The sequence below is a fragment of the Vicugna pacos genome, chromosome 4 (genome assembly GCF_048564905.1).
Source record: "Vicugna pacos chromosome 4, VicPac4, whole genome shotgun sequence".
NCBI lineage: Eukaryota > Metazoa > Chordata > Mammalia > Artiodactyla > Camelidae > Vicugna > Vicugna pacos.
The window spans coordinates 1,761,500-1,774,387 of NC_132990.1; the positions used below are offsets into that span (position 1 = coordinate 1,761,500).

Consider the following 12,888-nt stretch of genomic DNA (forward strand, 5'->3'; position numbering starts at 1 on the left):
AATCAGCCATCTTCATATGTACAATTCAGGGGCATTTAGTACACTAACAATGTTGTACAACCATCACCTCTGTCTAGTTCCAGCACTTACTTTTTCATTACTCTCAAAGAAGTCATTAAGCAATCAGTCCCTATTTGCGCCGCTCCCCAGATACTGACAACCATTAACCTGCTTTATGTCTCTATGGATTCACCTGTTGTGGATATTTCATATAAATAGGATCATACAATTAAAGAAAAAACAGTCTGTGATATCAAAAATGGCAGAGCAAGGAAATCCATGGCTCTGTACCTGCTCAAAAGCAACTGATGAGCTGCCAGAAACTGTTAACTTTCCATTAACTTTTGTATAACTTTGGAGTATTGTCAAAAACTGGAAGATCTGGTGAAGACAGTAGCTCCTACTTTGTGGCAGGAGAGTCCTGTGGCATTTTAAACTGCCTCCCTACCGACTATCCATGAGGAAGCCCAGGCACAAAGACTTCACATCAGCTATCTTAAATATGCATAAATACATAAAGGAAACCGTGGATGTGGGAGGAAAGGAACTAGGTCAACAATGCTTGCACAAATAGAAAAAATCATAAAGGGAAGTTATGAAAAGGAATCAGATAGAAATCCTGGACTGCATAGCTCAGTAACTGAAGTGAAAAATTCATTATAGATATTCACAGCATATTTAAACAGGCAAAATACAGTCATTGCACTTGAAAATACTTCAACTGAGTTTACCCATTCTGAGGAATATAGAAAGTAAAGAATAATGAAAGAGGAACAGAGCATGAGAGACCTACATGACACCATTTGGTGTATATCCATACACATAATGGGAATTGCAGAGGGAAAGGAAAGAGAGCATTTCAAGAAATAATTTACAGAAATGTACTCAAATTTGATAAAAGGCATAAACCTATGTTTCCAAGGCACTCAACCAGCTACAAGTAGGATAAACTCAAAAAGATCCACACTAAGAAATAGAGTCAAATTGTCAAAACCTAAACACAGGACTTTGAAAGCAGCAAGTAGCTGTTACCTACAAGAAATCCTCAAATAAGATTAACAAGTGAGTTCTTATTGGAAACCACAGAGGCTACCAGTCAGTAAGATGACATTTTAAGTCTAGAAAGGAAAACTACCAATTACGAATTCTATATCTGACAAATTATTCTTGGAGAATGAAGGAGAAATTCAGATGTTACCAGATAAAACCTGAGAGAGCTCACTAGTAGACCTGCTCCACACACACACACACACACACACACACACACACACACACAGACACAAGCTGAAATGAAAGGACACTAGATAGTAATTCTAAGCCTAGGAAAGTAAAATGAACACTAGTACATAGGTTAATATAAAAGCCAGTAATAATATGCTTTTTGTTTGATTTATAACTTCTGCTTTTTCTATATGATTTAAGGCAAACATACAAAAAGTATTAATCTAAGTTAGTGGGCATACAATGTATGAGGATGTAACCTTGGACAATTACAAAACAAGGTGGGAGGGATGGGAAAGTATAGGAGCAGAGTGTTTGTATATTGTTTTAATGAAGTTGCTGGAGTTCTACAAATTTAGCATGTGAATTATAATCTTCACGGTAACCTCTAAGAAAATATTTAAAATATATACAGAAAATGAAAGAAGGGAGTACAAGTGTTAAATTACAAAAAAAAGTTAATATTTTAAAAAGCAGTAATGGAGGAACTGAGGAACAGAAGACATACACAGAAAATAAAAGGCCAAGTGGCAAAAATAAATCCTTTTTTATTAATCACATTAAGTGTAAATAGAATAAACTCCTCAATCAAAAGGCATAGTTTAGCAGGTTGAATTGAAAACTCAAAATCTGCACATACTGCTTATCAGAGACTCACGTTAGATACATGACCATAAAGGGGTTGAAAGTACAAGGATGGAAAAAAGATATTTCATAAAAACAATAACCAAACGAGAGCTGGAATGAGTGTATCATGAGACAAAATAGATTTTAAATCAAGAAAAGATGACAAGAGATGAAGAAAGACATCATATATTGATAAAAATTTCACTACAGAAAGAAATAAGAAATATATATACATATGTGTATATATATATGTGTATGTATGTGTATATATATATCTACACACACACACACACCCCCCTAACAAATATGTCCCAACATATATGGAGTAAAAAATGGGCAAAATTGAAGAGAAAAATAGTTCTACAATAATATTTGGAGACTTCAATACCCAACTGTCTATACAACACATAGCAGACAGACAAGAAGTCAACAAGAAAAGTAGAACTTGTTCAACACTATAAATCAATCACACCTAACATTTGTATACAGAACACACCACCCAAGAACAGCAAACAGTATGTTCCACTCAAGTGCACATGGAACAATCTCTAGGGTAGACCATATGTGAGGCCAGAGGTAAGTCATAATAGTTTGAAATAATTGAAATCATACAAAATAACTTTTCTTTTTACAATGAAATGAAACTAGAAATGAATAAGAGAAAGAACTCTGGAAAATTCACAAATATGTGGAAATTAAGTAACATACTCTTAACCAATGTATCAAAGAGGAAAAATCACGAGAAAGTTAGACAATACTTGGAGAGACAAATGAAAATGAAATCATGATATACCAGAAATTATGGAATACAGTGAAAGGGGTGCTTGGAGAGAAATTTATAGCTGTAAATACATAATTAAAGAAGAAAGATCTCAAATTAATACCCAAATTGTATGACTTACATAACTAGAAAAAGAAGAGCAAACTAAACCAAAGCTGGCAGAAGGAAGGAAATAATAGAAAAATACAGCAAAAAGCAAAGACAACTAAACTAGAGAATAGAAAGATGATTGAGATGTCAACAAAACCCAAAATTGGCTCCTTAGAAAGATCAACAAAACTGACAAGACTTTATCTAAATTGACTAATAAAAAGAAGACTATTAAAAACAGAAATAAAATTGGAAACATCATTTTTTAAGAATAAAAATGACTATAAGGAAATACTATTCAAGTTGGCTACCTGAGGTGAAATGAACAATTTTTTAGAAATGCACGTCTGTCTAAACAGACTCAGGAAAGAAGGGAAATTCTGGATAGATCTATAACTAGTTAGAATATTGGATCACTAATTAAGAAAAAAAAAAAACCTCCCTGCGTAGAAAAGCTCACAATGAGATGGCTTCACTTGTTAATTCTACTAAATATATAAAGAAGAGCTGACACAAATCTTTCTCAAACTGTTCCCCAAAGTATTGCAGAGGACATTTCCTCACTCATTCTTTGAGAACACATTGCTCTGATTCTGGAAGTCTCAGACAAAGACATTTCCAGAAAAGAAGACTCTAGGTAGTATTCCTTACATGAACATAGAGACAAAAATCCTCACCAGGATATTCCCACAGCAAATTCAGCGGCCCATTAGAAGCACTGTACCACATGACCAAGTGGGAGTTACTCTCAGAATGCAAGAATATTTCAAAATCTTAAAATCCTGTAATACACTACCTTAAGAGAATTAAGGATAAAAACCGCCTGATAATCTCAACTGATGAAGAAAAAGCATCTGATGAAATTGAACACTTTTTTCATGATAAGAACACTCAGTAAACTAAGAATAGAAGGAAACTTCCTCAACATGATAAAGACTTTATTATATGCAAAATCTACATTAATATTGTTCTTCATGATGAAAGACTGAAAGTGTTTCCCTGAAGAACAGAACAAGATAAGGATGCCAGCTTTTGCTACTTTTGTTCAACATAGTATTGGCAGTTCTAACTGAATAATTAGGCAGAAAAAGAAAAGGCATCCAAATTGGAAAAGAAGTAGAATTATTTTTTCATTGAAGGCATTATCTCAAATCTACTCAGCCCTAGAGTGTGCAAAAAAAAAATTTGTTAGAACGAATAAATAAACTGAGGATATTTGCAGAACACAAGATCAACACGCAGAAGTCATTCGTATTTCTGTACATTTCCAAAGAACTATCCAAACAGGAAATGTTAAAAATTTCATTTACAATAGTGTCAAAAAATTCAGCAATAAATTTAACCAAGGACACCTTTGGTGTACACCTTAAACAAGATAACATTGTAACTCACCTATATGTTAATAAAAATAAATTTAAAAATACCTTTCATGTTTGATATAAATAAGAAAATCTATCCTAAAATTTATCTGGAATCTCACAGGACCCTGAATAGCCAAAATGATATTGAAAAAGGAAGAGGAGTTTGGAAGATCCACATTGCTTGATTTCAATACTTTATACCAAACTACAAGCAGTGACAAAACACATACTGCCATAAGTAGAAAGAGAGAGATCAATGGAGCAGGACTGAGACCCCAGAAATATATCCCTCATACATCTATGGTCAGTTGATTAAAAAAATTGTTTTTAATTTAGTTATTTATTTTTGTTGGTGGAGGTAATTAGGTTTATTTACTTATTTATATATTTACTTTTTAATGGAAGTACTGGGGATTGAACCCACGACCTTGTGCATGCTAGGCAAGCAGTCTACAACTGAGCTATACCCTCCCCTATGGTCAGTTTATTTTTGACAAGGATGCCAAGACCATCCAACTGAAAAAGAACAATTTATACAAGTGGTGCTTGAAAAGCTGGATATCCACAGCTGAAAGAACTTGAGATGGATGAAAAATTAGAAAGCCTCTGCAGAGAAATAGAAGATGTAATGAATCCAGTATATGGAAATTTCAGAACTGAGAAATCCATACCTGAAAGAAAAACTCAATAGATGGGCTTATCAGCAGATTAGAAGTAACAGAGAAGTCGCTGAACTAGAACATAAAATAGAAATTATCCAGTCTGTTGAAAAGGAAGAAAGTATACTAGGCAAAAAAAAAAAAAAAAAGAATAGTCTCAAAAACTGTAGGAGTATAACCAAATATTTAACATTTGTGTCATTCCTGTTGTAGAAGAACAAGCAAAGAAGGGTGGGGTTGAAAAAGTATTAGAAGACTCAGTTGGCTGAAAACTTCCTAAATTTGACAAGATATAAATTTACAGATTCAAAAAGCTGAGTGTATCCCAGACATGATACACCCACTATAATCCATGCCAAGATAGATGATAATGAATCTTCTGAAGATTAAAAATGAAGAAAACATCTTGACATCGGCTAGAGAATATAACACATTACTTATAGGGGTAGAACTATTACAGTGGTAGTGAATTTCTCATCAGAAATGACAAAGGTTAGATGGAAGTGATGCAATGTTTTTCAGGTGCTGAAAGAATTTTAAGCCCCAAGTCCTGTATGAAATAAAAACATTTTTCATAAATTAAGGGAAACCGGGACATTCCCAGATGAGGGAAGACTCGGAATTTATCTCCAGGAGAATGAGGAAAGGTAATTTTATAAATGAAAAGGAAACAGAGGGAACCTTGAAACATCTGTGTGCAGTAAAGAGTTAACAGAGCAGCTTGAGACTGCTTTGGCTGGCCCTGGGATCTTGCATTTCAAGCAGGCTGGTATCATTCTCAGAATTGATATGAATCGCTCTCACTGCCTAAAACTATGCAAACAGCATGGTTTATGCTTTCCTTCTGGAATCTTGAATTTTGGTATGTGCTAGGCAGGTGCCTGAGTGACCAGCCTACCATTACAAAAGTTGGGCGCTGAGTGTCTAATGAGCTTCCTTGTTAGACAACGTTTAATGCATGTTGTCACAAATCCTTGTTGGAAAATTGTGTCACGTGCTACTGGGAGAGGATTGTTGGAGGTTTATTCCCAGTTTCCTCTGAACTTTCTCTCATACCATTTCCCTTTGTTGATTTTGCTGTGTATCCTTTTGTTGTGATTATAGCCAGGCATGCAGCTATATGATTGATGTTTTGAGTCTTTCTAGTGAACATCAAACTTGGAGATGGTCTTAGGAACCTTGCACAATCAGGAAGGAAGAAAACACCATAAGGAAAAATACAGGTGACTGGAGTAGGTACTCCTCTTACGTATGATTTCTCTAAACTAATTTTGATGGTTGAAGCAACGTATTACATGATCTGAGGTGATTCTAAATGTGTATATCGGAAGTACTTAAGAAAATTATATTTTAAACAGGAAGGGCAAGAGGATATAATGGGAGGTAAGGTTTGCATACTTCTAGCCAGTAAGATGACAATCCCAGAAGACATAAGTTATATACACATAATGTAGCACCTAGACCAACAACAAGAAAAGCTATACAAAGAGATACAGCAAAAAACACTATAGATAAACAAACACAGAATTCTTAAAAAAAAAAAAAAGTTCAAGAAACCCGGGAGTCAGTAATACGGAAGCGGGAGCACAAAGAGGAAACCAAATTAAAATGGTCGAAATACATCAACTAAAAGTGAGAGACTCTTACAGTGGATTAAAAAAACTGAGGTTAACTATACTTCAAAAGCAAAGAAAGAGGACACGGTCAAGATGGCGGTGGTGGCTGGCCTAGCGCAGAGACCCCTCCAGCAGGTCTCCGGGCTGCTGAGGAGGCGCTTCCACCAGACGGCGCCGGCGGCGCTGCAGATGATAGTTCATGTGGCTATAAATGAAGGTATGAATGAAGAGCTGGAAAGAGATGAGAAGGTATTTCTGCTTCGGGAAGAAGTTGCTCAGTATGATGAGGTATATAAGGTTAGTCGAGGTCTGTGGAAGAAATATGGAGATAAGAGGATCATCGACACTCCCATATCTGAGTTGGGCTTTATTGGAATTGCTGTAGGTGCAGCGATGGCTGGGTTGTGGCCCATTTGTGAGTTTATGACCTTCAGTTTCTCTATGCAAGCCATTGACCAGGTTATAAACTCAGCTGCCAAGACCTACTACATGTCGGGGGGGCCTTCAATCTGTGCCCATAGTTTTCAGGGGGCCCAATGGTGCCTCAGCTGGCATGGCTGCCCAACAGTCCCAGTGCTTTGCTGCCTGGTATGGACACTGCCCAGGCTTAAAGGTGGTCAGCCCCTGGAGTTCAGAGGATGCCAAAGGACTTATTAAATCAGCCATTCAGGATAACAATGCAGTGGTGACGGTGGAGAATGAATTGATGTATGGAGTTCCTTTTGAACTTCCCTCGGAAGCTCAGTCAAAAGATTTTCTGATTCCTATTGGAAAAGCCAAAATAGAAAGGCAAGGGACACACGTAACCATAGTTTCCCATTCAAGTCCTGTGGGCCACTCCTTAGAAGCTGCGACAGTGCTGTCTAAAGAGGGAATTGAATGTGAGGTGACAAATATGCGAACCGTCAGACCAATGGACATTGAAACAATAGAAGCCAGTGTCATGAAGACCAATCATCTCGTAACTGTGGAAGGAGGCTGGCCACAGTTTGGAGTAGGAGGTTAAGTTTGTGCTAGGATCATGGAAGGCCCTGCATTCAATTTCCTGGATGCTCCTGCAGTTTGAGTCACTGGTGCTGATGTCCCTATGCCTTATGCAAAGATTCTAGAAGACAATTCTGTACCTCAGGTTAAAGACATCATATTTGCAATAAAGAAAACACTGAATATTTAGTTCTGACCTGAATTTCAAGTCACTCGGATTTACCTAAAATACCTGCTGAGACTTCACCTGGATTGTCTGTAAGACCTCATGACTCATTGTCATCTCTAAAGTAACAACACAGATGTTTTTGTACTGGAAAGAAGTTTAAATGTTTGTATGTGGAAAAATTCTCCTGCCTAGGTTCCATGCTTTTTTGGTCTGTTACAGTTGCCATGTTCTTTGAATAAGATGACTGTTAAACTTTATCCTCTCACTAGAAGGGCAAGGTATGAACATGACAGAGTCCTGATGAATGATATCTCCAAAGAAAAGATAACTTACATGTAAAAAATAAAAGCATATAATCTACATTTACTGTTAGATTGCTTTGATAAGGGATAAAGGAATTCCTAACTATGAAAAAAAAAAAAAAAAAACAAAGAAAGAGCCACGAGCTTTTCTCTCGTGACTACAACAAAACCACAACTGACTGCTAAAGAACCATGAAAAAAAAAAAAGACTGGAACCCAGCAAAAAAGATCTTCTTCAACTGGAAACATAAAGAGGGAACCACAGTGGAACAGTAGGAGGGGCGTCCTCATGATATAACTTGACCCCATACCCCTTGGGTGGGCACCCGCATGCTGAAGGCTAATGAGTAGCAGAGACCCTCCCATAGGAGTGAGAGTTGGAGCCCCATGTCAGGCTCCCCTGCCTGGGGTTCTGGCATTGGGAAGAGGAGGAGACACCAGGACATCTGGTTTTGAAGCCCAGTGGGGCTTATCTCCAGAAGCCCCACAGGACTGGGGCAAACAGACTTCACTCTCTTGGGAAGCATACATAGAATCTCACATGCACCAGGTCCAAGGGTGGAGGCAGTTATTTCATAGCAATCTGGGCCAGACCTGCCTGTTGGTTTTGGAGGGTCTCCTGGAGAGGTAGGGCATGGCTGTAGCTCACCCAGGGGACATAAAAGCTGGTGGCAGATCTTCTGGAAATGTTCAGCTACATGAGCCTTCCTGGAGGCTGACATCTTGATTGGTTCATTAGCACCTAGAGCCAGCCCCACCCAACAGCCCATAGGGAAGCCTCAGGCCAAACAGCATACAGGGTGGGAATACAGCCACACCCATCAGCAGACTTCCTAAGCCACTAAGGCCTCTCGATACAGCCTTACCCTCCAGAGGTCCAGGACCAAGCTTCACCCAGCAGTGGGCAGGCACTGGCTTCTGCCAGGAAACCTGTGTAAGCTTCTAGTCCAGCCTCATCCAACAGGGAGTAGATATCAGAAATAAAACAATAATCCCCAAGTCTGTGGAATGAATCCACAAACACAGGCCAAACTACACTGGGACCAACTGGCTCTTGGCCCTTGGGTGACAAGAGAGGAGTGTACTGCTGGGATGCATAGGACCTCTCCCACAGGGGGCCACCTCTCCAAGGTCAAGAAACATAACTAAGCTACCTAAAAATACAAATAGATAGACAGTCAATATGAAGTAGCAGAGGAATATCTCCTAGGCCAAGGCACAAGATAAAATCCCAGAAGAAGAAGTAAGTGATGAGGAGATAGGCAATTTATCTGAGAAAGAGTTTAAAGTAAGGATGGTAAAGATGTTCTGAGAACTCAAGAGAAGTATAGATGCACAGAGTGAAGTTTTTAGCAAAGATTTGGAAAATATAAAGAATACCAAACAGTTGAATAAAATCACTGAAATGAATAACACACTAGAAGGAAACAAGGATACAAGGAAACAAGAATAGACTACATGAGGCAGAAGAATGGATCAATGAGCTAGAAGACAGAATAGTGGAAATCATTACTACAGAACAGAAAAAAGAAAAAAGAATGAAAAGAGATGACGATAGTTTAGGAGAACTCTGGGACAACATGAAATATATTATTATTCACATTATAGGGATCCCAGAAAGAGAAAAGAGAGAAAGGACCTGAGAAAATTTTTGGAGAGAGAACCAAAAAATCCCCCAACTTGAGAAAGGAAAGAGTCACCCAAGTCCAACAAGTGCAGAGAGTTCCACACAAGATCAACCCAAAGAGGAACACACTGAGACACACAGTAATCAAAGTGACAAAAATCAAGGATGAGGAGAAAATATTAAAATTAGCAAGAGAAAAGCAACAAATAACACACAAGGGAGCTCCCATAAGGTTATCAGCTGATTTTTCAGCAGGAACTCTACAGGCCAGAAGGGAGTGGTATGATATATTTAAAGTGATGAAAGGGGAAAACAACCAAGAATACTCTATCCAGCAAGGCTCTCATTCAGACTTGATGGAGAAATCAAAAGATTAATATAAACAAAAGCTAAAAGATTTCAGCACCACCAAACCAGCTTTACAACAAATGTTGGAGGAACTTCTCTAGTCATCAAACCGTAAGAAAAAAGAACAAAAAGAAGAAAGATTTTTAAAAAATCTACAAAAGATTGCTTTGGCAGTTTGGAGTCTTTTATGGTCCCATATAAATTTTGAAATTGTTCTAGTTCTGTGAAAAATACCATTAGTATTTTGGCAGGGGTTGCTTTGGGTCTGTGGATTGCTTTAGGTAGGATGACCATTTTAAAAACTTTGATTCTTCCAATCCAAGAGCGCAAGGTATCTTTCCATTTCTTTGTGTCATCTTCAGTTTCCTCCATCAGTTTCCTCCATCTTCAATTTCCTCCATCAACAGTTTTCAGAGTTTGGGTAACCTCCTTGGTTAAGTTTATTTCTAGGTATTTTTTTGTTTTTGATGAAATGGAAATGTTTATGCCAGTTATAAAATTCCGGTTTTTGAAGTGAAAAGAAAACAAAGTGAATGAAGGGCTGCAAATGGCAAAATATCCTTCTTTCTTATGGGCAAATTGTATTCCATTACATATATTTGCTGCTTCTTCCTTATCCGTTCATCTACTGATGTGCACTTAAGATACCTCCATATCTTGTTGTAAAGTTGTAAAGAATATTGCCATTAATAGCTGGGTGTATGTATCTTATTGTATTCTTTTTTTGAGGTTGGCTTTATTCCTTTGATAACTATGTAAGTTAAAAAGCTAAAGCTCTATAAACATTCTTAGAAACAACAGTACATATATGTAAATTAAAAAATATGTGTAGTATATTGTGTATATGTGTTTATCTGCAATATATTGTATATGTACAGCCAAATAGTAACAATTCTACCTAATAAAACTGAAAAATGAACTCATAGGGGAAAGATCAGATTTGCAGTTACCAGAGGTGGGTGCTGGGGGCATCTGAATCAGATGAAGGTAGCCAAAAGATACAAACTTCCAGTTATAAGATAAATAAGTACAAAGGATGTAAAAAAATTTTAACTGTAACAACTTTAATATTAATTAGAACAATTAATGTGATTAATTAGAACAAACAATGTGATGCTCTGCATGTAACAGCCTTCTTCAGATATTAAAAATCTGAAGTGCCATGTTTACAGACCTTCAGATGGGTTCTGTTCCTTATGACCAAGAATGTCTTTGGGAAGACTTGGTTTCTCCCCCAACTCCATTACATCATGTTTCTAGTCTGTCTCAGTGTCATAGGTCTCACAGCTGTATTTCTAAATTTCATTCTATGACAACCCTCCGCACACACATGAGTGGAGAAGATGCCTGTGTAGCTTCCTCTCTGCTGTATATAATTCCTACTCTTTGCTTCATGTTTTTCCTCCCCTCCCATGAACCCCCGATCTTCCAGGTTCAGAGATACCTTGGCATTCATGATAGGATTTGACCTATTTTTTGACTTGACTGACTGACCCAAGATGACCACTAATCCAAGCAAAACTAATAAAAGAGTTCCAGTTAAAAGAGAGCCTCAGACTATCTCCAGGTGGCTAGAAGTATCATATGTAGACCAAGGAGCTGGGAATAGCTGTCATCTACTGTTGCAGACTGGAGAGCAGAGAAAAAGGGTCCTTTTAGAGGGAGAGGAATTGAGGCACTGGAGAGCATCTTGGTTCTAGTCTGTTCCAGAAGCCCAGTCAGTTGCACATTGCCTTGGGTCTTGGGAGACATCTGGTACATTAATTATAATTCATCTCTTCCTTCAGAACAAAACAGTCAGTTTCTATTATTTGCAACCAAAAGAATACTATCTAAATAAGCCAGAAAATATATTAAAATCTTTATTTGAAAAAAACCCTATATGCTGTCTAAATCAAATTTCAAGCATAACAGTGTAGACAAGTTAAAAATAAAATGATTTTTCAAAAAGATGCATTATGCAGGCATTAATCAAAAGGCAAGAGTGGCTATATTAATATCAGGCAGGGTAGACTTCAAATCAAAGAATGTTACCAGACACAAGGTGGTGATAAATGTGTTAGTTCATAGATATCTTCAGTGTGTATGCATCAAATAACAAAGCTTCAGAAGGTGTGAAGAGAACTGAAAGGAGAAATAGATCAACAGTTAGAGACATCAACACCCTTCTCTCAATGATGTATAGAATAATTAGACCCCAAATCAGTAACAACTCAACAACACCATCAGCCAACACAATCTAATCAACATTTACAGAACATTCCACCAAACAGTAGCGGAACGCATGTTCTTTTCAAGTGCCCACCGAAACATACACAGTAAGACCTCCATATCCATGGAATCCCCATCTGCAGAATCAGCCAGCAGCAGATTGAAAATTTTTTAAAGAAAGTTCCAAAAAGCAAAATTTGAATTCACCAGAAACTATTTATATAGCATTTCCATTGTATTTACAACCATTTACATAGGATTTACATTGTATTAGGTATTATAAGTAATGTATATGGGAGGATATGTGTAGGTTAAATACAAACACCATGCCGTTTAATAGAGGGCACTTGAGCATCTGCAGGTTTTGGAATATGAGGGGCGTCCTGGAACCAATCCCCTGTGGATACTGAGGGACACCTGTACCAAGATGGACATATCCTGGGCCACAAAACATCACATAAAGTGTAAAAATTGATTTACTTTAACAAATTTTTAAAAATCGAAATTATGCAAAGTATATTGTCTGACCACAGTGGAATCAAACTTAATAAGAGAAAGCTAACAGAAAAATCTCTAAATACTTAGAAAATAGCATACTTTAAAATAATCTGTGCAACAAAAATGATGTCTCAAGGGAAATAAAAACATGCACAAATGTGAATGACAAGGAAAATACAAGATATCAAAGTATGTAGTGCACAGCTGAAGTTGTCCTTAGAGAAAAGTCAGTAGCACTGAATGTGTGTGTTAGAAAACAGGGAGTCTGAAGTCAGTAATCTAAGGTTCTGCCTCGAGAACTTAGAAAAATAAGAGCAAAATAAACTCAGAGGGACAAATGGAAGGGCATAATAAAGACAGAAACAATAAAATTGAAAATAAAAAGAACAGAAAA

At 37.2% G+C, this 12,888-nt stretch overlaps 1 protein-coding gene and 1 pseudogene across 4 annotated transcripts in view; both read left to right on the forward strand.

Annotated features, from left to right (window-relative positions):
- LOC140695953 (uncharacterized) overlaps positions 1 to 12,888 on the forward strand; it is a 58,530-nt gene that overhangs the window by 28,118 nt on the left and 17,524 nt on the right. The gene's annotated exons all lie outside the window — the stretch shown is intronic.
- Positions 6,380 to 7,870, forward strand: LOC140695954 (pyruvate dehydrogenase E1 component subunit beta, mitochondrial pseudogene; annotated as a pseudogene).